This window comes from Amblyomma mixtum, chromosome 7 (genome assembly GCF_055824585.1).
Source record: "Amblyomma mixtum isolate Tamu chromosome 7, ASM5582458v1, whole genome shotgun sequence".
Classification (NCBI taxonomy): Eukaryota; Metazoa; Arthropoda; class Arachnida; order Ixodida; family Ixodidae; genus Amblyomma; species Amblyomma mixtum.
Genome location: NC_143018.1, coordinates 130,282,783 through 130,309,933, shown reverse-complemented (window position 1 = coordinate 130,309,933; position 27,151 = coordinate 130,282,783). Strand labels below are relative to the sequence as shown.

The window sequence follows — 27,151 nt, the reverse complement described above, 5'->3', positions numbered from 1 at the left end:
CTAAGTGCGTACGCCGGCTTTTATAGATGAGTCTTTCCGGGGTAGCACTTGAAACGCGGCTTGCATGTGCCGGCCGCGGGCGACGTTGCGGTGACCGTCTGGTTAGCCGAGAAGTAGCGCACCATAGGCTCAGTCCTGGTGAACGCGGGCCAGTCCGCCGACCTGCGTTTGAACCGTTTAAACCAAACACAATCCCTGTTACAATATTTCTTTGACGTAACGACAAAGATAAGAAGACAGAGCGAAATAACAAGAAGCTAAGAAAGTCAGTTTCGCCCTAGTAAAGTACACATTTCTAAGATAGCGATACTGTACCTTTAACGTCAAGCTTATCGCGGGCAAATTGTTTAGTCGTAACATGCGAAACATTCTGTACCGATTGACACCTGAAGTGTGGGCGATGCTTGTCTTGAGACTTGCCACTGTATCATCGCTTGGATTTGAATTCCTTCCGTCCGCTTTGCTGACAAGCCTTTGTGAACTTTTAGGTAGCATTGTGCTGCAATTCGTGTTATACCTAACATGAACCTTTTTGAGGTAGCTTTTAATATATGAGGTAGGTTTCAATCATAGATCACGTATTTTGCACTATATATAATTGCTCTTGTCTCTCCATTCACTATGATTGTCTCAAGTCATAAATACTGGCCATAAATGTTTTTTCCTCCGGAAGAACACACTGGAAGAGGTACCTCTTCATACAGTCCTTTCCGGAACACTGAAGCAAAAATGTTTGGCCGAGATGCCATCCTGAGGTTTTCCAAACCTAAAGTACCGCGTTGACAAGCAATCGTCGGCGCCCAATATACGAGGAAATATGACACAAATCAATGCATTCGTATAGGTGACTAAGCAGCGGAGATACCTTCCTGAGCGGTGTCAATTGCCGGATAGTTTCCAACAAAAATACTTATCTCTAGTCTTGAGCACTGGGAGGACCTTCTGGCCGACTCGGACCCGCAGCATCAGCTCACTCTGGTAGAGCGAGCCAGAAAATTCTGGTCACTACACCCTCGCCAACGTCTACCTAACCTAATCTCTACTAATGTAGTTTTTCAATAAGAAAATAAATAAATAAAACATAAATGAGTCTATCGCCGGCAGGTGTGACAACAAACTGAAGAACATGCTGTTCGAAGCATGAAAATTGCTTAAATTTTTATTTTAAGGATATTGATCCCTTGCAATAAATTTGTTGAACTGACCGTGCTAATAAGTGTACAGATCCTCACCCGTTGTCGATGAAGTAGAGTAAGGCGTCGGCGAAGCCTCTCGCGACAAATGACTCGAGGTAGTCATCGGCGGCCAAAATGAAAGGCAGCATCGACGTCGTCGCTATGCTGCGGCGCCTGTGCGGGCGTGGCGGCCTTGTGGTCGACCAGACCGAACTCGTGGACGTACACAAGCGCCGTGTCCGACAAATACTCGGCGAAGGCCAACGCCGGGCAGACATAGAGCGCCTCGTCTGGCAGCGCCCCGTAGTGTCGAAACGCGCGGCCAGTGTCGTTCAGCGACTCCAGGTCCGTGTGCAGGTTCTCGACCTCCAGGATCTCCTCGCCGAGGGTGAACGTGAAGAGCGCCGAGGCGGTGCTGCGGTGCTGGTCGGGCGTGAAGTGCGCCCACGAGCCGTTCGTCGAGGCATCCAGGAAGCGTGCCAAGAAGTGCGTCCCTTCGCCCCGGCCGGAGCCCACCAGCACTGAGAGCGGATTGGGAAGTCGAGGGGCCACAGCTGCCGCGGCGGCTCGGGGGGGGGGGGGGGGGGGGGGGGCAGCACAGGCCGCCTCTCGGATGCCAAAGCAAAGGCATTCTACTAAACGCATCGCATCATGGCGGTTCGAAGCGTTTTATGACGCTACTCTGCTGCTTTTGTTAAGCCATCCACAAGAGAGGACAATGGGGAGGGCAGATCTTCTGACAGGGCCCACGAGATGAAACACAGCCAAGTGCCGCATTCGTTGTAGACTCCGTCACTGTGGCCTCAATTTTAGTAACACATCTCTCTCTGCTGATGAGGATGGCTTGCTACGGTTGCGTCTGCTTCAGCGTTTATATAAATACGGACATTAGAGATCCTTCTCTCTCTACCAGGTTCGGACCACATCAGTCAAGCTTACTTAATTCTTAAATTTACGCGCCACTGAGGGACAATGTCAGCTCAGGAGAGATGCGATGACTGTCTCTCCCTTAGTAAACCCTTCCCCCGCTTCATCATCATCATCATCATTTATTTACCCTTAAGGGCCCCAGGGGGCATTACATAGGGGGGGGGGCGAACAGTAATCAAGTCGCAAAGAACAATGTTTGGAGCATAAACTTAGACACATGTAGCTCCTGCAGAGAACACTTCAAAAAGGAAACAAGCGAGTAAGTACGTAAACAAAAGAAAAAGAAAGAAAAAGGACCTTCAACAGGAATTATTAGGGGAATAAATCAGTTAATATCTCTTTAAATTTAGGGAATTAACTTCATTCACAACACTGTCTGGAAGGACATTCCACTCCGCTATGGCAGCTGGCAAGAACGAGGAATTAAACGCATTGGTTGAACCATGAATGCTTTGAACACTACGGCCCTTAAAAAAACGTCGCGATGATCTTAAAGGTGGCATAATTAGGCTCTCACGCAGTTGGGGAAAATTATAATAAAGTTTGTGAAATAGACAGAGTCTTGCTATCTTACGACGGGATGCCAAGGAAGGTGAACCAACGGAGGATTTGATATTAGTAACACTCGTCCAAGAATTATAATTTAATGTTACAAACCGAGCAGCTCGATTTTGAATGGCCTCTAATATATGTGTTAAATACTCTTGATGTGGATTCCAAATACTCGATGCATATTCAAGTTTAGTGCGGATGAAAGTTTCATATGCGATGAGTCTTACCTTAGGGGGAGAAAATATGAGCGATCGTCTGATGAATCCTAGCGATTTAGAAACGCTAGCAGCAAGGGACGTAATGTGCTTCGACCAGTTAAGATCACTTGCTATTTCTATGCCGAGGTATCTGTAGGATTCAACTTCAGATAGCGCAGTCCTGTTTAGCGTGTATGAAAAGTGCAGGTTAGATCGTTTAAGGGACACGTGCATAAACTTGAATTTAGTTTCGCTCAGTTTCATGAGCCAGGTCGAACACCAACTTTGTATCAAGTTCAGGCTGTACTGCAGCGATGACTGGTCGTTCGTAGTACTAACACGGCGGTAAAGGACGCAATCATCTGTGAACAAACGGATGGATGATGAAATGCCGGCAGGAAGGTCATTGATAAAGACAAGAAACAGGAGCGGGCCAAGAATTGAGCCCTGAGGCACTCCGGAGGTAACTTTAGTGACGGTAGAAGGATGATTGTCGATGACGGTGCATTGCGAATGATTAGTTAGGAAACTGCGAATCCACGATAATATCAGCGGGTGCAGTGAAAGGGAGGAAAGTTTAGCCAAGAGGCGCTGGTGAGGAACTCGGTCGAAAGCTTTCGAAAAATCGAGGCAAATAATATCTTTTTGAAACAAGGAGTCAAGGTTTAAGTGGAGCTCAGTCGTAAATTCAAAAAGTTGAGTTTAACATGAGTAGCCAGAACAGAATCCGTGTTGGTTTGGAAAGAAAAAAGAATTTCTATCGAGGTGATTAGCTACTTGGGAGTAAATTATATGTTCAAGTAGTTTACACGCAATGCATGTTAGCGAGATGGGACGATATTTAGATGGATCAGTGCGGTTTCCTGCCTTGAAGCGAGGCACGACTCGGCTAATCTTCCACTCAGACGGGATTTCGCCACTAGGAATAAGTTGCGTGAAAATGATTTGCAGGAAATGGCTGGATATTACTTTGGTACCTTTAAGAATTTTCGCAGAAATGTCGGGCCCAGGAGCACTTGATACCTTTAAATTTTCAATAAGTTTACATATTCCTTCGGCTGAGATACTAACAGGTGGCATTTCAGATACATTTAGGCTCTGTGATGTAGGAATGTTTACGGCTGGTTCGTGGGTGAAAACAGATGAGAAGTACGCATTCATTGCGTCCGAGCGAAGCTCCTTTGGAACATCACAACCACCTTGATCTAATAAATATATATTATGTGAACCGCTACGACCTGGAGCTAAAATAGTCGAAAACTTTTTTGGGTTATTTCGAAGAATATCGAGTAGGTCATTGTTGAAAAAGTTTTCTTTAGTGCTCTTAGGCAACTTGGTATAATTTCGCAGACAGCTAAAACATTTTTCCCATTTAGACGCTAAGTTGGAGCCCTTAGCTTCTCTAAATAATCGTTTTTTCTTATTTCACAGACTTCTTAAAGAGTTAGTAAACCACGGTTTTCCGGCATCACCACGAATGCAAACAAGGGGTACATAATATTCAGTTAAAGAGGTAATTTTATCTTTATATTATAAATGGGCCAGTTATCATCAGTAGACCTGAAAGAAGCAGTCTGTTCGAAGTGCAGAAGGAATTTGGCTAGTTCTTCATTAATTTTAGAAAAATCGGGTTTTTTGTAGTCGCGTATGTATTTCACTGAACGTTGTCGTGGAGTGATGCGAACTGAAAGGTTGAACAACACTGTGCTATGATCGCTAAGACCGGCGATAGATGACAAAGTCTGGATTAAATCTGGATTAGACGCAAGAGCAAGATCTAGGATGCTAGTGCCCCGAGTTGGTATTCCGGCTGCTTGAGAGAGGTGTGCAGGCAGGGGCATATTATTTTTATATCCTTTTTGGTCGCCCCCACCTACTCTTTGCTTGAGAGAGGTCAGTAGGTAGAAAAAGATCCAAAAATTCTTCGAATGGCGGGAAGATGCGATTAGAGTGTCCCAATCGATGTCTGGGAAGTTAAAATTGCCGCTAACTATTACGTTGGCTCTGGGAAACTGTGTATTGATGTCGAGCAGAATGGTACTTTAGTCGTCGATGAAGGAATGATCGGGGTCAGGTGCTTGGTAACATGCAATTATTATATTGGTGCAATGAGCAAGAGAAACGTTCACGCAAATTATATGGCTTTTACTATTGACTGCGACAACAGAAGAGACCAGAATACTTTTAACAAGAACCATCACGCCGCCTCCCCTACGCCCTGGTCTGTCACGGCGGAAACAAGTGAAGGATTGCTTATCTTGGAAAAGTTCATCATTCAGTATACCAGGTGTGAGCCACGTTTCAGTAAAGATGGCAATATCTGTGCTGTTGTCTTGCAATATAGCTTCGACTGCTTCTTTCTTTGGAAAATAAATTCGGATGTTTGTTAGTAAAACGGAAACTGATTTATCACTTGGGGCAGGGGCTGCACGCGTGCGATTTTGGAAAGATTGGTGCATAAAGGACCTGTGTGCCTGCGGTGAGCGCTATAAATTTATTTCAACCGCATAATCTTTAACAGCAACGTACACAAACTGTTTGTTGTTCATGATGAGGTTATCAAAGCGGATTTTAAATGCTGACCATACGAAAAAAGTTTCTTCATTGCCAAGCGAACGCGTGCAGAGTAGTCTTCACGGACGGAAAAGGAAGACTTTTTAAGCTTGGAACTGGCAAAACGGATACGCCCTTTTTCTTTAAATCTCATAACATTTACAATGATAGAATGTCGTATGCCAAAAACAAAAGGACGAAACAGGAAGGAAAAACACAGAACAGGAAAGAGGCGCAACTTCCAACTTTAATAACAGGAAAGGAAACGAGGCGCTCTTTTATAGCCGCTGAGCTGCATGAGGGTGCGTGAACTAAAAAAACAAATGCGGTGGTGGAGGAGTGATAACAGCACAACAAGTCATAGGGAGGTCACTATTAGAAAAAGCAGGGTTGATAACACATGCGAGTGTGAATGATAGCACAGGTTGAAAGATTATGAATAAGGATTAGAACCAACGCTAAGATATTAACAATCATAAAACCGATTGAAGGAAGCAAGCGGACTTTGCAAAGGGCATCTAAACGAAACCGTGCAAAAAAGCTAGTTCGTTTCTGGTGAGGAGAACAGAAGCCGTGCTAATGCAGTTGTCTTTTCTTTAATGAATATGAAAAGCCTCAATGACTTCTCTTTTGATTTTTTCTTTTGCCCTGGCTAGAAACCTGGTATCGTGAAATTTCGGACAACAATCTTTACATCTGCTACAATGTAAAGCTAGGTTGCTTCCCGTCTTGCGTTTTAGGGTCACATTGTGCTGTCGAGCACACTCATTGAAACTCTGTCCCGTTTGCCCCACATATACTTTGCCACACGTCAAAGGGATCTCGTATACCACATTAGTGGTGCATTTTGTGAACATTGTTTGATGTTTCACAGTACAGGCCATTTTGATCCGCTTTCCTGACACCCTCGAACCTAATGCAAAGAGAAACTATTCCTCGATTTACTAATTTGGAGTGGGCGCTATCGTAGGCTAACAGAGACTACTTTTAGCGAGGTTGATACATTAGGTCGGCCCTAGAAAAATCTTGTCCACACAAGATAAGTGAAAGCTTCCAGTATCAGATCGGAAGGGTTATGTCAGCAGGTTACCGATTGCAACTGGTCACCAGCGTGTCTGAAAGCCTGCTTCAAAAAATGAAGAAACCGGGCTACAAGTGTGCCATTGGAAACAAACCTGTGCAGGTCATACCTTACCTGCATGGCTTTTCGCACAATTTGAAAAAAGTGGCTTCCAGGCACGGAGTGCAGCTGGTTTTTTCAGCCCCCTGCAAACTGGCAAGCATATGTCCGATGGTGTCAGGAAAGAGGATCAAAAAGGCCTGTACTGCCAAACATCAAACAGTATTATAATAATTTTTCAACAGCGCATGCTACACAAGGACACAAGACGAGGAAACACACACACAGTGTTCAAACAGTGTTCATAATATGCACCACTAATGTGGTATACGAGATCCCTTTCACGTGAGGCAAAGTATATGTGGGGCAAACGGGACAGTGTTTTAATGAGCGTGCTCGACAGGACAATGTGACCCTAAAACGCAAGACGGGAAGCAACCTAGCTTTACATTGTAGCAGATGTAAAGATTGTTGTCCGAAATTTCACGAGACCAGGTTTCTAGCCAGGGCAAAAGAAAATATCGAAAGAGAAGTCACTGAGGCTTTTTATATTCATCAAAGAAAAGACAACTGCGTTAGCACGCCTTCTGTTCTCCTCACCAGAAACAAACTAGCTTTTTCGGACGGTTTCGTTTAGATGCCCGTTGCAAAGTCCCCTTGCTTCCTTCAATCGGTTTTATGATTGTTAATATCTTAGCGTTGGTTCTAATCCTTATTCATAATCTTTCAACCTGTGATATCATTCACACTCGCATGTGTTATCAACCCTGCTTTTTCTAATAGTGACCTCCCTAAGACTTGTTGTGCTGTTATCACTCGTCCACCACCGCATTTGTTTTTTTAGTTCCCGCACCCTCATGCAGCTCAGGAGCTATAAAAGAGCGCCTCGTTGCCTTTCCTGTTATTAAAGTTGGAAGTTGCGACTCTTTCGCGTTCTGTGTTTTTCCTTCCTGTTTCGTCCTTTTGTTTTTGGTGTACGACAGTCTTTCAAGACGATGTACCAACTAACCCGTCAAAAAGTTCTATTACAATGATAGGGCAGTTTTTTCCTTGTTGGAAACGGCCAAGTCTGAGCACGCTCAGTATCGTGGCTATCAATTGTGACATCGACCTCGTCCGCGCAGAATGAAATAATTCCCGATTCAGACTCGGACCAAGATTCATCTTGTTGATCTGTGATTCCAAAAAACAGCAAATTGGACCGTCGGTGACGGTTCTCAGCGTCATCACATTTATCAGAAAATAGCTTAATATCGGTTAGAAGTTTAGCCATATCAGGATCGGCTGATAAACTCGGGCTACTTTACTGATTCGAGCTCGTGATTTGTTCCAGGGCGTCAACTCGCACCGAAAGGCTGGATATTGAATCCTCGCACTTCGACTGAGCAGCGCGAATCAATGCTAGTTCACTAAGCATGGTATTTTGAGAGCATTCAATGCGGGATATAGCCAAGGCAATTGATTTGAGGGCCGGTTGAGGGGCGTTATTCTCTGCGGGTCCTGGGTTCGTTTCCACATTCCCGGCTAGCACAAGCATAAGGCAAACGACATAGGCGTTGATACTCTGGTAACATAATGTGCACAAGAACCTTCGCAAACTGCAGTCAGCGTCGATGGGGCACGACACCGCAACCCAAAGCGCGTTATCAGAGCAAATGCAAATTGAATTTGGTAAGCAACCAACCTGCATGAAAAAGGGCATTCTTGTGACCTGCATCGTTGCGGTGGTGTGCCCCGAGTGATCGCAGTGTGATGGTGGTATTTTTAGTCCATTTAACGCGGTGGCGCTGAGCGTAGTTCCTGGTTGCCAGATGTAGAAACGGTTCTGCGAGGGAAAGGTTGAGGCAAGCGGGTACTGCACAGTGCCGCTTTCGTTGTCGATGGAGTCAGCTTCCCGCCAAACGTCGGAATCCATGTCCGGGTTGTAATGGCTGCCTTCACAGCCCGGCGGCGTTTACGTGGTAATCCATATCAGTAAGGCCTGCATGAAAAATGGCATTCTTGTGACCTGCATCGTTGCGGTGGCGTGCCCCCGCAACGTTCCCTCTGCACGTCCCTTTCCGCCGTGTGCACATCTGCACAGCGTTAAATTGAGACGCTAACTATAGCCAACTATGATAACTATAGCCAACCATCCTTAGGGTCGACGGGTACTAGAGGTTCTCCGTATGTGGGCAGGAAGGGGCTCAGTGTCTGCGCGAAATAGTCGTCGACGGGGAGGGCCACCAGTGCCGCCGTGTACACCACCTGGAGGCAGGCAAGGGCGCGGCGTTCATCCTCTGCCTCGTCAGGCGAGGTGCACAGCTTGGCCACGACCAGCCGCACCTTCTCCGCGTCAGCACACTCGCCCAGGCACGACAGCGGTGAGCCTCCCTGCGCACCACGGGTGGGAATCCCTCATAGCACAGAGCTGCGATCCCAACTTACAAGGCACTCTTCAACAGCTGATGAGGGCGGCTCTCCTTGGATGTTTTCGATGTTTTAACCCTTGTGGTAGCTACCGCTTGTAATGGCAGTAATGACTGCGTTCCTTTTTCGTGAAGAAAGGATAAACACTTAATTAAATGACCCATGGCTCGTTCATCTCCGTGAGAGTTCAAGGTCCTCCTCCTTGCCGATGAGCAGCTGCTGCAGAAGGGTGTGCCAAGAAGCGATTCATTAGCCCTGCTGAGAAACTGTTGCCGCTATTTAGGGGATGTTGCGACAAAGCAACTGACGCTGAGGCGTTCTGGCTCTCCGACAGTTCTTACTGTTGGAGAGGACGAATGTAGGTATGGAGCCGCTCATTGAAATATTGCTTGTATTCCGGTACTGTCCTATTAAGGCGGAAGCATTTAATGCCTCATCGTTGTAAGCAGGAGTTGTCGACAGAAATGTCACGCTTTTCAATTGGTCGAAACGGTCATGACATCACAGTGCGCGAATTTCAAACAGGACCATTTGTACTTTGGCTAATAACCATGCAGCCAATTAAAGGGATCGTATAGTGATGCTCCAAGTGGGACTGATGTTAATTATTTCCATAATTAACCAAGTAGCCTAATTAACCTTTCTAGTCAAACCATATAAATAAATAAAACTGAGTAGGAAACTGAGTTCGGGAATCGAACCCCGGTCTCCGGAGTGCGAGACGAGGATCCTAACCACTCCGCCATGCCAGTTCGATGGTTTGGAATGAACAAAGGCTCGTATAGTGAATACGGTGTCTCCGTTCCTCCCATCTTCCTCCCTTCCCGTTACGTCGAGCCTAAGGTATCCACCAAGATATCATCATCATCATCAGCCTGACTACACCCACTGCAGGGCAAAGGCCTCTGCCATGTCTCTCCAATTAACCCTGTCCTTTGTCAGTTGCCGCCACTCTACCCCCGCAAACTTCTTAATCTCATCTGCCCACCTAACTTTCTGCCGTCCCCTGCTACGTTTGCTTTCTCTTCGAATCCACTCCGTTACTCTTAAGGACCAGCGGTTATCTTGCCTTCGCATTACATGCCCTGCCCAAGCCCATTTCTTCCTCTTGATTTCAACTAAGATGTCATTAACCCGTGTTTGTTCCCTCACCCACTCCGCCCGCTTTCGATCTCTTAACGTTACACCTATCATTTTCCTTTCCATAGCTCGCTGAGTTGTTCTTAACTTAAGCTGAACCCTCTTTGTTAGCCTCCACGTTTCTGCCCCATAGGTGAGTACCGTTAGGATACAGCTGTTGTGTACTTTTCTCTTCAGGGATATTGGTAAGCTACCATTCATGATGTGAGAGAACCTGCCATATGCGCTCCACCCCATTCTTATTCTTCTAGTTATTTCCCTCTCATGAACCGGATCTGCGGTCACTACCTGCCCTAAGTAGACATATTCTCTTACTATTTACAGCACCTTCCTACCGATGGCGAACTGCTGTTCCCTTGCTAGGCTGTTGAACATTACTTTGGTTTTCTGCATGTTAATTCTTAACCCCACCGTTCTGTTCTGCCTGTCTAACTGATTGATCATGCTTCGCAGTTCTTGTCCTGAGTGGCTTAGCAAGGCAATGTCATCAGCGAATCGCAAATTACTCAGGTATTCTCCATTAACTCTTTTCATTTCATTTCATTTTATTGCTCTCAAGGCCGGTCAGGCGTTACAGAGAGGAGTAGGCAAAAAAAATAAATACAAAGAAATACACAAATAAACAGTTACAATTCATAAGCATTAACAGTATCCTTGAATTTCTGAGAATCATTGATGACGACGACGGTGGAGGGCAGGTGATTCCAGTCCGAGGCTGTTCTGGGGACGAAGGAATTTAGATATTGGACAGTCCTGCACTGTGGAATGTGCACCTTTAGTTGATGATCTCTTCGGGACGATATGTGCACCGGAGGAGTAAACAAGGACTGCTTTAAGGTTTCGTTGCCGTAATATATTTTGTGAAATGTGCAGAGGCGCGAAATGCGGCGCCGTATGGCAAGATCCGGAAGACTAAGCGTTCTTTTCATTTCTGAAACACTGGCATGGCGGGAGTAATTTGACATTATGAACCTTGCAGAGCGATTTTGGATGGATTCAAGCAACCCAATGAGAGAGTTAGTGTATGGGTCCCACACTGGAGCAGCGTACTCAATTTTTGAACGGACGAGTGTTTTGTAGAGCAGTAGTTTCACGGGGATAGGGGCAAGGGAAAAGTTACGACGGATGAAGCCAAGCATGCGGTTGGCCTCGTTAGCAATATATTCAATGTGAGCCTTCCAGGACAGATGATCTGTTATTTGAACTCCAAGGTACTTATACTTGTTAACTTGGGTCAGTGGGGTGTCGTCGAGAGAGTATGAGCACGGAATGTTGTGATTAGTCGCGCGCGTAATTCTCATTAATTTACATTTGTTAACGTTTAGTTTCATAAGCCAGGTATTACACCAAGTTCCAATTATGTTCAGATCATTTTGAAGAGCGCATACATCATCTTGGTTAGTAACTTCTCTATATAAAACACAGTCATCAGCGAAAAGTCTTATTTTGGAAGTAACTGAGGAAGGAAGATCATTAATATAGATAAGGAAAAGAAGAGGTCCTAGAACTGATCCTTGCGGAACGCCAGAGGTTACGGGGGAAATAGGGGAGTCATGATCGTTAGCATTTACATACTGACTTCGATTACTTAAAAAACACTCAATCCACTTTAAAATACCATTATCAATATTTAATTTACTTAACTTATAAAGTAACAGTTGATGTGACACGGTGTCAAAAGCCTTTGCAAAGTCGATATATATACAATCAATGAGAGAAGAGTGGTCCAGAGCTAAAATCAAGTCATTAGTGAATGCAACTAATTGAGTTTCACAAGAATGATGCTTACGAAAACCATGCTGTGAATCTGTAAAAAACGAATTAGCTTCCAGATAGTCAACAAGGTGTGAATAGATAATATGTTCAAGGAGTTTGCATGGAATAGATGTTAAGGAAATAGGCCTGTAGTTATTAGGATTATGAACGTCACCAGACTTGTGGACTGGAACCACCTTGGCGATCCTCCAGTCGTCAGGCAGTGATGCGCTGCGGATGGACTGCGTAAAAATTTCGGACAACATCATGGATGAATATAAACATGTACTTTTCAAGAACTTATAACTAATACCGTCGACCCCTGCAGCTGAAGCAAGCTTTCCTTTCTGAATAAGACTGGCAACACCTTCATCATTGATAGTTATAGGCTCCACCTGAACAGATTCTGAAACCGCAATATCGGGTAAGGTGGACACAACGGAATTACTAAAGGATGAGAAAAATGTATTGTTCAAAGCAATGCAGCACTTGTGAGGGGGAACCGGGATATTATTTATGGAGCGAAGTCAGACCTCTTTTGTTTTGCGCATATTAACGACGTTCCAAAATTTTTGAGGGTTGGAAACGAGCAAATGAGGCAGTGTGTCATGATAAAAAACATGCTTAGCGCTCTGCAGCGCCTGCTTGTACTGTGACGCGACAGCACGATATAGGTGCCACTTATCAGCAGTTATTGATTTTTTTCAGTTGCCGGAAAATGCGCTTTAACGATACGCTGAACCAAGGTGCTTGTTTGGAGCAGGAAACGCGACGAGTGGTAATATATTCATTTATCAGATCGTTCACCTTCGTTTTAAATATGTGCCAGTTTTCTTGAATGGAACGACTCCAGAACTGCGGGAAGAAGGTGTCGGAAAAGCGCTCGAGCTCTGCATTAATAGCTTGGAAGTCCGCCTTGTTGTAGTTCCTAAGTAGCTTGTATCTTTTTGGTGAGCGAGCCGAGCGTGAAGGCATAGTTAGGTGGATTGCACTATGGTCACTTAAGCCCGGAAGAAAGCTGATTGAAGATATAGTTTCAGGAGAAGTGGTTAGCACAAGATCAAGTATGTTGGCAGATGTCTGAGTAACACGGGTTGGTTCTTTAACGATTTGATCAAGGTTGAACGTGGAACACAATTCAATGAATGCAGAACATTCTGAGAAAGGACGTAAGAGATGAAAAGAGGGGCTGTTCCATGAAATTGCGGGAAGGTTTAAATAACCAAAAATATAAAGAGGAGACCTCGGAAACTTAGAAAGGACCGAATTAATGGCGTCATGTTGGTCATCGCAGAAGCAAGGCTGTGAGCTAGGTGGTCGATAGCATACACAGAATAAAACGTCCTTGTGGTTCAAACGTAAGCAAGTGCAGAGAAATTCCAGTGAAGAATTCACGGGAACGCTATAGGAAGCAATTTCATCTGATACGGCAATCAAAACACCACTACCAACACGCTCGCAGCGATCAAATCTATAAATGTTATAATTTTTTTTCACAAGTGAACAGTTCCCGAGAATCAACTTTTTCAGACAGCCACGTTTCGGTCAGGACAATCACATCGGCAAAACACGTGTCGGCTAGAGCTGACAATGAGTCTCGTTTATTTAAAATGCTGCGAATGTTAGTGAAAAGAATCGAGTAATCTGGATTCGGTAATGCCTGAACGGCTGCGTTTTCCTATGGCGAACCTGAGTTAGAAGTTGATCCAGGCGTATCTGATGCAGGCGGAGGAGATGCAGGCGGGGCTGTTGCGTCATTTTCAGAGGCACGCCCGCCAGGCGCTTCAACTTCGCATACGGCATCCGTGTCGGCAGAATATACGTAGCATTTTTTGTTTACGTACAGCCTGTTGTAACGCAGGTTGTATTTATGGCCACTTGCTTTACCATAGTCCATGAGCTTTTTCCGCGAAAGCCTAGTTGCTCTGCAAAAGTCCTCCTGTATAGACACGCCTGTATTCTTCAGTTTTGTTCTCTGAGCCCAAATGCTATCTTTAACTTTGAACGACGCGAACTTCACGACGATCGGTCGGCATTTCTTTTGAACGAAAGCTCCAAGGCGATGTGCCCTTGCAATGCCTTCATCGGTTAGTTCCAGGGAAAATGAGCTCAGAAGGCGTCTCCCTATCTTCTGCTCAGATTCCGCCCATGTTTCATCTGCTGCATCATCGACACCATAAAATATAAGATTATCTCTTCGAGACTGATCTTCAAATTCATCAAGCCGTGTCCGCAGAAGATAGCTTTCATCAAGAACAGCTTTAGTTACGAAGTGTTTCACATCAGCCCCATCCAGAAGAGCTGTAGAATCGCTTGCCTTTGCTTCGAGAGCTGCCAGTCGATGTAATGCGTCTGACACCGTGTCTTCAAGCTGCTTTTGACTAGCCTCTAGCTGTTTTTGACCGGCCTCTAGCTGTTTTTGACTGGCCTTTACCTCGCTCAAAGATGCCATTACCTCCCCAAGGCGCGATTCCATAGATTTTTTGAGGTCATTAATTGCAACTAATATATCCTCATTACCCAGGCCTTGCTTGTTAGGACCAGGGTTCGACTCTACATCACCTGACAACAAAAGCAACTTCACAACATGAATACAATCGGCAACGGTGCATCCCAAAGTGTGTGGACATGGAACAAGCAGTAAACAGCGATTACTAGTACGCTTAGAATATAGTGAAAGTGGGCAACTGACCTGCGTAAGCAAGTAGAAGGGCTTTAGAACCATCATCGCTGCTGTCCCACGCCCATTGACGAGCGGATGCATCGGTTGACTATTTATACACGGCACACTGGTTGATGACGGTGGCGGTGCGTCTTGCTTGTCGCAGCGCGGTGGCAGCGCGCTTTCATGGTCCAACGGCGCGAAGTTCAGAGTGGCAGGACAATGACCGGCATAGAAGAATCCGTGGAAACGGGCAACATTTGGCAGCGATGGTTCTCCTCCAGGCAAATCCAGGCAAAAGGCAGGGAAGTTGCAGTCGATCACAAGCAACTGCGTAAGCAAGGAGAAGGGCTTTAGAACCATCATCGCTGCTGTCCCACGCCCACTGACGAGCGGATGCATCGGTTGACTATTTATACATGGCACACTGGTTGATGACGGTGGCGGTGCGTCTTGCTTGTCGCAGCGCGGTGGCAGCGCGCTTTCATGGTCCAACGGCGCGAAGTTCAGAGTGGCAGGACAATGACCGGCATAGAAGAATCCGTGGAAACGGGCAACATTTGGCAGCGATGGTTCTCCTCCAGGCAAATCCGGGCAAAAAGCAGGGAAGTTGCAGTCGATCACAAGCAACTGCGTAAGCAAGTAGAAGGGCTTTAGAACCATCATCGCTGCTGTCCCACGCCCACTCAACTGTTCCCATTCCAGTCCCCGGAATACCTCCTGTAAGCAGGCAGTGAAGAGCATTGGCGAGATCGTGTCTCCCTGCCTGACACCTTTCCGTATTGGAATTTTACTGCTGACGTTATGGAGAACTATAGTAGCTGTGCAATCGTTATAAATATCTTCCAATATTTTCACATAGCACTCTTCTACACCCTGATTCCGCAATGCCTGCATGACAGCTGAGGTTTCCACTGAGTCAAATGCTTTCTCGTAATCAATGAAGGCTATAAATAGGGGTTGGTTATATTCTGCGCATTTCTCTATCACCTGATTGATAGTGTGAATGTGATCTATTGTCGAGTATCCTTTACGAAAGCCTGCCTGATCATTTGGTTGACTAAAGTCCAAGGTTGTCCTGACTCTATTAGCGATTACCTTAGTAAATACCTTGTAGGCAATGGACACTTCAAGTCCTTGACGTCTCCTTTCTTATGAATTAAGATAATGTTAGCGTTCTTCCAAGCTTCTGGTACTCTCGAGGTCACAAGGCATTGCGTATAGAGGGTAGCTAGTTTTTGAAGCACAATCTCTCCTGCGTACTTCAACAAATCTGCTGTTACCTGATCCTCACCCGCTGCTTTCTCTATTTGAATTGCTCCTAAGGCTTTCTTTACTTCCTCCTTCGTTACTGGCAGGATGTCCCATTGCTGTTCTCGACTGCCTCCCTCAGTAACCTGATTATTAGATTCTCTACTGTATAGATCTTTGTAGAACTCTTCGGCTAATTCAACTATCTTATCCATATTGCCGGTGACATTGCCCTGTGTGTCTTTTAGCGCATACATCTGGTTTTTACCTATGCCCAGTTTTCTCCTCATTGATTTTAGGCTACCTCCGTTCCTTAGAGAATGCTCGATTTTCTCCATGTTAAACTTTCTTATGTCGGCTACCTTGCGCTTATTTATTAACTTCAATAGCTCTGCTAGTTCTATCCTGTCTGTGGAGTTAGACGTCCTCATGCTTTGACGTATATATGCGAGATATGCGAGAGGCGTACATTTCCTTTCCTCAAAAAGCAGTTTACCGTCCAGAAAAGCGTAGAGCCGAATGGGCGATGGCGTTCTGTGCACTCCCTGGCAGCGTTGCAAGACGCTGTCGCGTTCCACTCTTAGAGGCGAAGCCTAACATCTTAACAACGCTTCAGTGACACAAGCAGCAACACCGCGCTTAAGGCTTTCTCGTCTTCGCACTTTAGGTCTACAAATTGCCCCCCCTAATTTTTTTTACGTAAGATCAAGTCACAGGTTCATCGTGCATAATTATCGGCTTTGTGGTTTCCTGGGGAACCCGACGTGCTTTCGAGGACAAGAATCTGGTAGTCTTGGGAGTTCTCGTGCAGCTGTACGTTATTAGTAAAAAGAGGGGAGATGAAAGACACGTAAAGTTGCGCGCATGGCTTTCCCGGCATCTCAAATATGCGATTTTGGGCACCAGACCTACGCCTTTGCTTCCAACGCAATAATGATGTAATTGGTTAAGGAGGAATAAGAGGAGAAAAATTGTAGGGGACAGCTAAGCTGCGCCTGAAGAGCAATCGCTCCCAGCGGCAGGCCTTGTGCGGCCTATAGGTTGCTCTTCTCGAGCGACCTATCATTAAATCAACTGCAACATGCCGAGGTGGGCAGGCGTTGATGACCCCGCAAGGTCACGTGACCTAGGTGGCCCACGTGCCTCCTAGGTTGTTCTCTGGGGACCACCAGGCACAGCCACGCCCGTGATTTTTCGCTGACAACACTGACGCCGACAACAGATTTTCTGTTGAATGGGGCCTGTACGGCTATCGCGTTAAGAGGGCGACTTTGTTGAAAGCTTTCGCTCCAAGCCACTGCAAATAAGGAGACGCACGGAGACAGGGCGAAGCACGCAATGCAAATCAGCTGAGGGGCCTGAAGTGTTGCCAAGCGTATTTTTGAGTCTGCAGATAGTTTTTCCTGTCCGTTATTTCTATGTTTTCTAGCAAGTGAATGTATTTGCCTGAACTCAGCGGCAGAAACATGCTTGATACTACCGAAAAAAGTAAAGAATCGACGCATACAACGCAAACTGTGGCACCATCAGCGCAAAAGTTGTTAAAGAAACACAGAATCTTGACGGAAGGTGCTCTCGAAAACAACTGTGCTGTATTTCTGAATATGACAAGAAAAAAAAATTCCCTAATAAACTGAACATCCATTTCGCGGAATCTTGCAGAGCTGAGTTCAAGGCAGACTCTCGTCGTTTGCGCATTAGTACAATGTGGCAATCGTTGAAAGGAGATTAAGTGCGGGATAGGCTCTGGGTATGCTGCCTGCAGTCGTTTCCATTTTGGTTGTGAGAGTAGCCTGCAGCATCGGCGCACCTGCAGCATGGCTCTTGCAAAGAGTGCACTCCCCCCGTGCGGCGACAGGATGTGCAGTCCAGCGCTGATGGCCCCGGCGTCCACTCCCCAGAGAACCAGGCTGCGGGGGTCTCCGCCGAACGCGGCCGCGTTCCCCTTGGTCCACTGCAGGGCAAAGTGTTGGTCCCACAGACCCTGATTGCCTGGGAAGCCGGTGACGTTGGCGTACAGGAAGCCGAACACTCCAAGCCTGCAACGTATAAAAGGCTCATAAGGCATGAACCAGGCGGCCGTTTTTTTTTGCACTGAACAGCTGCTCTCTCATGAGTGATATGTACACATCGCACTTTCTATGGGGTAAGCAACATTGGCACTGCCATAGTTTGTCTAAACCAAGGTCACCAGCCATGACGTGCAGACCAGTGGATGTCATATGATAATGGGTCATGTGCCATCTGTGGTTGTAAGATCCAGGTGCTTATGCGCTGATCATATCAAGTACAGTCTGCGACCTTAAAACTATACGACTTTGCACGCCTCTGAGCTAGAAGCATAGCGGAAGCTACGTGATACCGCACATACTGAAAATTGTGTAAATATGGTTTGGTTTTTATGGGGTTTAGTGTCTCAAAGCCACTCAGGCTATGAGGGACGGCGTAGTGAAGGGCTTCGGAAATTTCGACCACCTGGGGTTATTACGAATGTTTAGATGTTTGTGGTGACGCTAAGAGCGATATGTCGTTTGTGCCTTCGTCGCATATTTCGTTATTACCTATGGTCTCGACATGAACACACGCCTGTTAGAAAGCCTACTTTTCATGTTTAAGTCACGGCCAATCTTTTAAAGGTGCACTCAAGTGGAATCTGAACTCGTATTTTTACCGTTGGAACTCGATCTACACGTTCCGATCGTTCTTGGAAACTTCGAATTAATGCCCTATGCGGCCGATTTCCTTAATTTAAATCGGATTGACGTCAGGCTCTTGCCTTTTTTTTTAATTCTCCTGAAATGGTGGGAGGAGCCGACCAACTTTTCACCCAGTCCCGTGGCGGCTTGCCGCTCTGCCACCGGCGAAGTGATACGTAGTGATCGGCGAAAGCAAAAAGTCCACGCACATTTTTATTTCCATGGGCCTAATTTGCAGCTATGTAGTCTCTGACTAGACCTATTTATTCAAGGAAGCCTAACAGAAAAAAAAAAACAAATGCGAAACCAAAGTCTCCACGCGACTGCCTGAAAGGCCCTCCAAGCGTTGGTCGACTCCTCCCACCGTATGCGGGGAATTAAATAAGAATTTATTATTTATTATCAATACCTCAAATGCCCCAGGAATGGGGTATTACATGAGGGATGGGCTGAATGTGTCACTAATGGCAGATTGGATGGCAGCCTTGAAGTGCAGTGGATCGGAGTGGTGCACGGAGTCGAATGGCAGGCTGTTCCAGTCTCGAGCAGTTTGCACGAAGAATGAGCGACGATGAGCTGTAGTCTGTGCTGGGGGAGGGTAGACTGCTTTGGGATGGTTGGTACGGCTTGATAAGCGATAAGTTGGCAGGATAGCTGAAACATCAAGTTGGCTGTGATAAAATTTATGAAAGAGGCAGAGCCGAAAGATGCAACGTCTGGACTCGAGATTAGTAAGATTAGCCTCAGATTTCAGTGCAGTGACGCTGGTGTGATACGAGTAGTCCGAAAAAATAAATCTAGCTGCGAGATTCTGAACTGATTCGAGGGTGTTTGAAAGGTTAGATTGATGAGGGTCCCAGACTGAGCATGCGTACTCTAACTTCGGCCGGACAAATGTGAGGTATGTTAATGTTTTAATTGAAGCGGAAGCGAGTCGCAAGTTCCTACGGAGGAAGCCAAAAGTGCGATTGGCTTCGTTTGTTATGTGCGCTGACCAATTAAGTGTGTTAGAAAATGTGATGCCGAGATATTTATACGATTGAACAGATGCTATTTCAGATGCACTTATTTTATACTTGAACTGTTGATAGTTTTGGCGCCGATGGAAAGAAAGCAATGACGTTTTATTAGTGTTTAAGGACATTAACTAAGTGTTGCCCCAGGCTTCAACACGTTTAAGGTCGTCTTGAAGTAAGCGAGAGTCAGAGGTGTTATGGATGGGGCGGTAGATTACACAGTCGTCTGCAAATAGGCGGATATGAGAAGTGATATTATTACGCAGGTCGTTAATATAGATTAGAAAAAGCAAAGGCCCAAGCACAGTGCCTTGGGGGACACCTGGAAAGGACCGGGGAGCAAGATCACGAAAGTTTATTAGCATACACAAATTGTTTCCGCTTAGTGAGAAAATTGCGTATCCAATGTAATACAAGGCGGTTAATGTGTAAGCTTGAAAGTTTAAGTAGAAGTCTTTGATGGGGAACCTTGTCGAATGCCTTTTCAGAATCCAAAAAGAGAGCGCCCACCGGAATGTTTAAATCGAAATTAGAGCTTACGTCGTTAATGAATAAAGCTAGTTGAGTATCACATGATAGCCCTTTGCGAAACCCATGCTGATTAGGATGAAAAAAAGTGACAGATATCAGGAATTTTACTATGTGAGAGTAAAGCACATGCTCCATTAGTTTTGAACAAACGCTTGTTAGTGAAATGGATTTTCGTACGGCATTCGACTGTGTGCAGCATAAACTCTTATTGCAAAAACTAGGAAGTTATGGCATTCGTGGTACTGCGTTAGATTTGCTAAATGATTACTTATGTAATAGATCTCAGTATGTGCAGGTAAATAATGTATCTTCCAATCACTGTGCTATTAGACAGGGAGTGCCACTCCTGTTTATCACCTATATTAATGACTTCTCCAAAATACCAGGGTCACCTTATTTAATTATGTATGCGGATGACACTAATATTTTCTTTTCTGCAACTTCCATGTCGGAGTTAGAAACAAGCGTAAATTCTTATCTAAAGGAACTTCATTTGTGGTTGCAAAATAACAATCTAAGTTTAAACCTGACAAAAACCAACTACATTATTTTCAGACCTATTAATGCACTCATATCGCAACCTATCAATATACGATATGCAAACACTACAATACGTCGGGTTACTAATCAAAAATTTCTTGGCGTTTGGTTTAATGAAACCCTATCCTGGAATGTACATGTTTCAAAGCTAACTACAGAACTAAGTAAAGCTGTTGGATGCCTGTATAAAATTGCACCTCTAATACCTGTCTGGCTTAAGCTAGCAATATATTATGCCTTTTTCTATTCCAGGCTATCGTACTGTATTTTAGTCTGGGGAACCAGGACAGCTGCTAACATTGAAAAACTTCACACACTCCAAAAAAGAGCCTTGCGGGCATTAGAAGGATTTTATGGCTTACCGTTAAATTTGCCAACTGCCCCACTCTTTAGAAAATACAGTCTACTAAACACTAAGCAGATTTATAACTCTCGCCTGCTGCAGCATATACACAAAAATCGATTATATGATTCCACCAATGACACCCCGACAATGAGGTACCCCTTCCGCAAAATAATGAAAGTAGTACCAAGAATCCGTACAAACTACGGCAAACAAAGTTTGAATTATCAGGTACCAACTGTTCTCAATGTGTTTAGCGTTAAAACTGAATTTACCATTTATCTAAATAGTTTTAAGAAAAAAATCAAGAAGTTTTTGTTAGAAACTGACCCTCTACTAACATGAAAATTTCTTAAGGTCGTCTCGCTTTTGGCCTACATTTTGTTCTTTTTACTTTTGTACTGCATATCGTGTTACTTTATTAAGTTACTACGCTTTTAGTCTTTGGTAAATATTTTTTGTTTACATGGTGTATGTTTTCTGTGCAGTGCCTGTGCACCTCTTTTGTATAATTATTGTGTATCTTCTGTTCTATTGACGTTGTCAGTAATGCATGCAGTGTTTCTTTGCTTGCATTTTGTTATGTCATTGCATTTATGTATATATATATATATATATATATATATATATTACATCCCCTGTGCGTTATATTCCGTAGCCACACTTTCAATACAGTGCATCTCCATCTCGTTTTGTGCCACCAATGTCACCAATTTGTTTGTATTTTGTTGCCATGATGTTATCATGCTTGTATGTGCTGCGCACCGCTGCCCCTGGTTCAGGTGCCGGGACCTCGTCAGGCCAATTGGCCTTTTGCCCCGGCTCCCTCTTTCTGTAGAAAGAAAGAAAATAAATTTCAATTTCAATTTTAATTTCAAATGGGACGATAACTAGAACATAAAGATGGAGGACCTTTTTTCGGGACTGGAACAACCTTGCCTACTTTCCAGTCTTCCGGCACCACTCCTGATGACAATGATTGCTGGAAACTATGGCATAAAATCACACTGACAGTGTTTTTCGTATGTTTTAGTACCTTGGTGTTAATGCCATCGACACCTGCAGAAGATGAAAGCCTTAATGAGTCAATGATTTTCACAATACCGGGAGGATTAAAAGTGATCTCAGGCATAACAGTGTGATCGTAATGGGGAAAATCTGGTAAATTGTTAGGAGGTTCTTGCGCGAAAACAGAACTGAATGCACGGTTTAGTTCTTCGGCTGTTTGACTTCCAGGAATCGGCCGATTGCAGTGATCGTGTAATTGTAATGGTTGCGAGCGCTTAGGGTTTATAGTACTCCAAAATTTTTGGGGTCATTTTTTAACATGGTTGGCAAAACTGATGAATAGAAAATACGCTTTTTTTTGTTAGCAAGTGACTCAAACTTATTTTCCGCAGTGTAATACTTTTTCCATGAGCATTCGTTGTTAATTCGTTTTACAGAGCGAAAGAGTCTTTTCTTTTTGTTGTTGAGACGTTTCAACGTGCGGTTCAACCATGGCGATGATGGTTTATCGGTTACAGTGATAGTGGGTATGTAAGTCTTTATCAGCTCATGCATTTTATCCTTGAAAAGTAATCAGTTAGTCTCAGCGGAACGTTTAGAAAAGTCCACAAGAAGCCAGACGGAAAATTCCTCAAGTGCAGTATTGATTGCGGAATAGTTTCCTTTGTCATATAATGTTATTGTTTTCATTATTGTTGGTGTACCCGGTAGATGGCAATGAAACGAACCGTGCACGATGGAATGGTCACTAAGAATATGTGAGCGAAGAGAGCTTATCGGAGTCAGAGGTAAGGATCAGATCGAGTGTATTAGACGAATTGCTGCTATGACGTGTTGGTTGGGCGACTACTTGCGTTAGTCCAAAGGTTAGACACGTGTTTACGAAGTCACTTTCAATGTTATTCATTGATAGTGTTTTGGCGAGATTAGACCAGGTAATAGCAGGAAAGTTAGTCTCCGAACAGCAGAATAGGTGACTGACGGTGCGTTGCAGTTACGCATTGAAGAACGGCGTGGAATTCGGCGACAAAAGAAGCTTTGGCGTCGGGGGGGCGATAACAGGCGCCGATGGTAAGAGGCATTGGAAATAACAAATATAATTTCTAGGGGCGATGATATTTTTAATTCGATGCATTGGAGATTTCGGTGGGCTGCTATCAGTACGCCACCCCCACGCTTGTCGATTCGATCCCGCCGGAAAATATTTAAATCGGAAGAAAGCGAGAGAATTTCAGAGTCGGTGATTGATGATCTGAGCCATGTCTCGGTAAGAACAAGAAGGTTAGACTCTGTTGTGTGAATTATATTGCTGAGAGGAACAGGTTTAGGCAAAAGGCTTCTGATATTAGTATATATATAAAGGATAAGTAAGAACGGCTAGGTTTCAGACAAGTGTTTCCTACGTGTGTAAAGGGTGGGGGACAACCATCTGATTACTGCGGTCAAAAGTGTAAGTTTTCTTTCCGATGGTTAGTTTGTCGTGTCTGAGTTTGAATTTAGTTTCTTCCTGTGCCTTCGCGAATTCCACAAGGCGCTTTCTAGCGGCAAGAGTACTTGGGCAGTAGTCCTCAGAAATACTGTAACTTTTGCCTTTGAGTTTTTTGGCACATGAAATAACCTTTTCTTTAACCTTAAAATGCGCAAATTAAACAATTATTGGTCGGTTCCGGTCCGCCCCAAACTTTCCCAGCCTGTGATATCTAGGGGAGCAAGAGTGGTGTCTAACTGCTCGCTGCAGTGTCGGATAATAAGGGCCTCTGACTGCGCCCACGTTTCTCGTTCGTCATCTTTATGGCAAAAAAAAAAAAACAGGTTTGATCTGCGCGACCTGTCGTCCGAATCATCAAGTCTGCTTTTAATAGCAGCAATCTGCTCAGAGTTCTGTTCGGAGAGCGCCTGTACTTGCGGAAGCCCGCGGAAGCCCGAAGCGGAAGCCCGAAGTTAATCCGATTTAATTAGGGAAATCGGCCGCACAGGGTAATAAATCGAAGTTTCTAAGAATGCTGGGAACGTGTAGGTCGAATTCCCGCGGCAAAAAGACGAGTTAAGATTCCTCGTCAGCGCACCTTTAAGCGCATTCCTACCCGCACCCTATCCTTCTGTCACGCAATGGTCTCATGTAATTCCCTACCTGAAAATATTGTCACATGCACAAAAAGCAAAACATTCAGAGGATGACTCTTTAGCTAAATATAATCCCTTGGAACAAACTCCACTTCTTGCTTTCTTTTTTTTTGTATGTTTGTTTTCTATAATTTTCTCAGTTGGCTTTATAATAATAATTAACATTTATTATCATTGTTGTATTTTCGCCTTTTGCTGTAAAGCTGCTTATTTGAACGCGACAGCGTTAAGCCTACCGTTGTGCAGAAAGCTCGGCGTCGTCAGCGTCGTAGGCGACGTTGTGAGAGACAAATCCTCTTCGACAAGCAACCAAGGTGGGCCATCTAAGTCACGTGACACCGCGGCGTCATCACAACCTGCCCACCGCATTGTGAACAAAACGACCGCCGTGGCAGGGGGCAGTTACATTAGTAACTGGTCGCGAGAGGTTGTTCGGAAAGAGCAACGTGGGTCGCACAAGCATCACAGGTAGCAGCACCTGCTATTGCAGAGCAGAGGCGCATTGCTCGCTGCACCACCGCTCGAGCAGTGGAATGAGGACTCCCATAGGTCTGTGAATGTAAAGTAGAGAATTACCAATACCACATATATGAGCATTAACTCATTAACTTATCGCGTCATAATGTTAAGGTGGGGCTTAAATGTCCGCTGAATTTTTTTTCTCTTGCATTATTTGGCGTTGTATATTGCTCATCCCTTTTTCCAGCATTTTCAAGCAAGGCTACGCATGTTAACCTGCCTCCCCTTATGAAATATCTTTTGGGCCTGGAAGAAAAAATAGAAAACAAAAATGGAAAACAGAGTAGACCCGTAGGGTGTAGAGGAAAGAACTAAGCGTAAAAAATAGTCTGATAATCTAAAAAATGACACTGAGTCTAGAAGCTGAACACCTTCTATTGCTGCTCAGCGGCAGGCAACAGGGCTGCTCACAAAGAGTTCGTGATGCATGTTCGTAATCGCGTGATTCAGAAACTTGGTAGTAGGCGCTGTACAGTTTCAGTCGAATCCCTGGCTATCGATTCTCTGCTCGGGGTAGGGCTACAAGCGTGGCGATCTTTTTCCCGAAGTCATTCAAAGCGCTTGTTTCGCTTGATCCTACTGTTCGCACTACCGTTCGCCCCCTCCAGACAGCGAATGCGAGCGCAGCGCACCTGTAGTTGGGCACGGCGACTACGCAGTCGCAGCGCGCAGCCATCACAGCCCCATCGTACTGGCGCAGCCTGTTGGAGCAGTGCGTGAAGTGCCCTCCGTGCAGGAGCACCACCACGGGCCTCAGCTTGGCCGGGCTTAGGCTGGGTGTCCATAGGTTTACGTGCAGGCAGTCTTCAGTCCAGTCGGCGCTCTCTTTGCCTCGCTGCCGCTCGTGCGCGCGCAGCCACTGTGGCGGGCACGGTGGTTCCTGCGCTCACAGAGCGCCATTGAGAACGACAAATGAGATGTTAGGAAGGTAGGTGAGGTTTGACGGGCCGAAGCTGCACATATGTGGGTTATGAAAGACGCTGTGATGGAATGTTTCCAGAACTCTTTAATAATCGCAGAACACAAGGCCGATTTTACAGCCTGCTGCCACCGAAATGCGGCCGGTGCGGCAAGGATAAAACCCTGCGGTCCTGGGTTCGTCCTCATCGAACCTTAATTGGGAAGGGGTGCGAACAATATTTCCCGAGCGGGAAATATTCCGAGGGCAAACCACACTCGTCTTCATTTTCTTTCGCGAGGAAAGGTTGAGTAACTCTATGCGTAGATTAGACTGTTCCCTTAAATCACCCCCTCCAAGAGTACGCCATAGCCGTACCCTTGATCCTGGAAGTTAGGTATAGCGTACTCCTTTACAAACGCTGCACTGAACCGGGCCGTAAGTTATATATTTTATATTTTTTGCTGACACAGGCACTTTGTTACACGGCGGAGGAATGCACACGAAATGTTTCTGGAAAAGAAAATGCGCCATATAGCAGAGCTTGCTTAAAAATATCAGGGAACCAGCACGGCCAAAAGCAGCTCGTGGCTGACATTTCATACTAAATAAAACGCCGGCATTATGTAGGATGAAAATTGTAATTTTTAATTTGAGAAGCCTCACTTTGTAGAAGGTGCTTTATTGCAAGCGTCAACTGCAGCTGTGTCTGGGGTTTCCTTAATGCTGGTATACGACTGAGTTCATGCATGTCATCTCAGCTACGCATAGTTTTTGGAGCCAGTGTCGGCTCAAATCACCGAAATGAGCATATATGAGCAAGAGACATACGACCAACTTTCTGTATTTTGAGGCAAGAAAAAAATTCACTGGGGAATCTGATTCCTTTGTATGTTGGCAATACGATAGAATTAGAAGCGTTTGACACCTTTACCGGAATTATGTCACATCCCTCCAGTCAAATGGGAAAATTTTATAACCGAGAGCACACATTTTTCTCCCGATGGGCTGATGCTCTGGCAATAAAAACAAGTTTTTCAAAACAAACTACAATAAAGTATCCAACCTCTTAACCACTCGAAAACAAGCGCTCTAGTATTCAGGGAAAGATTTACTTGACTTCAGCGACAAGTGGTGGGCGTTGATACCCCATGCGCTAATCCGCATGCACGAACTGCTGCCCTGTCGTGCTAAACCGCCGTGTTGGCCACGTGGCTGTTACAATCGCCTACTCAGCAAGCCAGTTTTGAGGTGCCAGCTCTGGCTGTGGCGGCCGCGAAATACAAAAAGCTCAGGCTCCGTAGCAGAATTTCAGGCCCTAAGTGCCCGAAATCAACCCGAAGCCCCACAGTACGGTACGCCTCACACTCCGCAGTCTTGCTTTACCACGTAAAACGGAATCGGTCAATCTTTCGTACTCGATTCACTTTTCAAAAGTGGAAAGGGGAAGCTTACCTTGAAGATGGCCCTGAGCTCTCCCTGCCACGGGCGTATGGGCGGGGGTCTCTAAAACCCCTCATTGAGGGGCTTTAGGGGTCTCTGGAAGCGGACGACTCCCAGCGGCGGCTCGGCGTACGGGACTCCGTAGAAGGCGAGGACGCTGCTGTTACCCGCGTCTACCCACAGTCCGCGCAAGCTGCCGCTGCTCGTCACCACGTGCTTGTCCTCCGCGCCGCCCCAAGTACAGGATCCAGAGACCCAGGGCTGGAGCTGTAGAGCAACACACCGCCAT

The 27,151-nt window shown here is 45.4% G+C and overlaps 1 pseudogene; it reads right to left on the bottom strand.

The window, feature by feature from the left end:
- Positions 1 to 20: 20 nt before the first annotated feature.
- On the bottom strand, positions 21 to 27,151 carry LOC149337590 (uncharacterized; annotated as a pseudogene).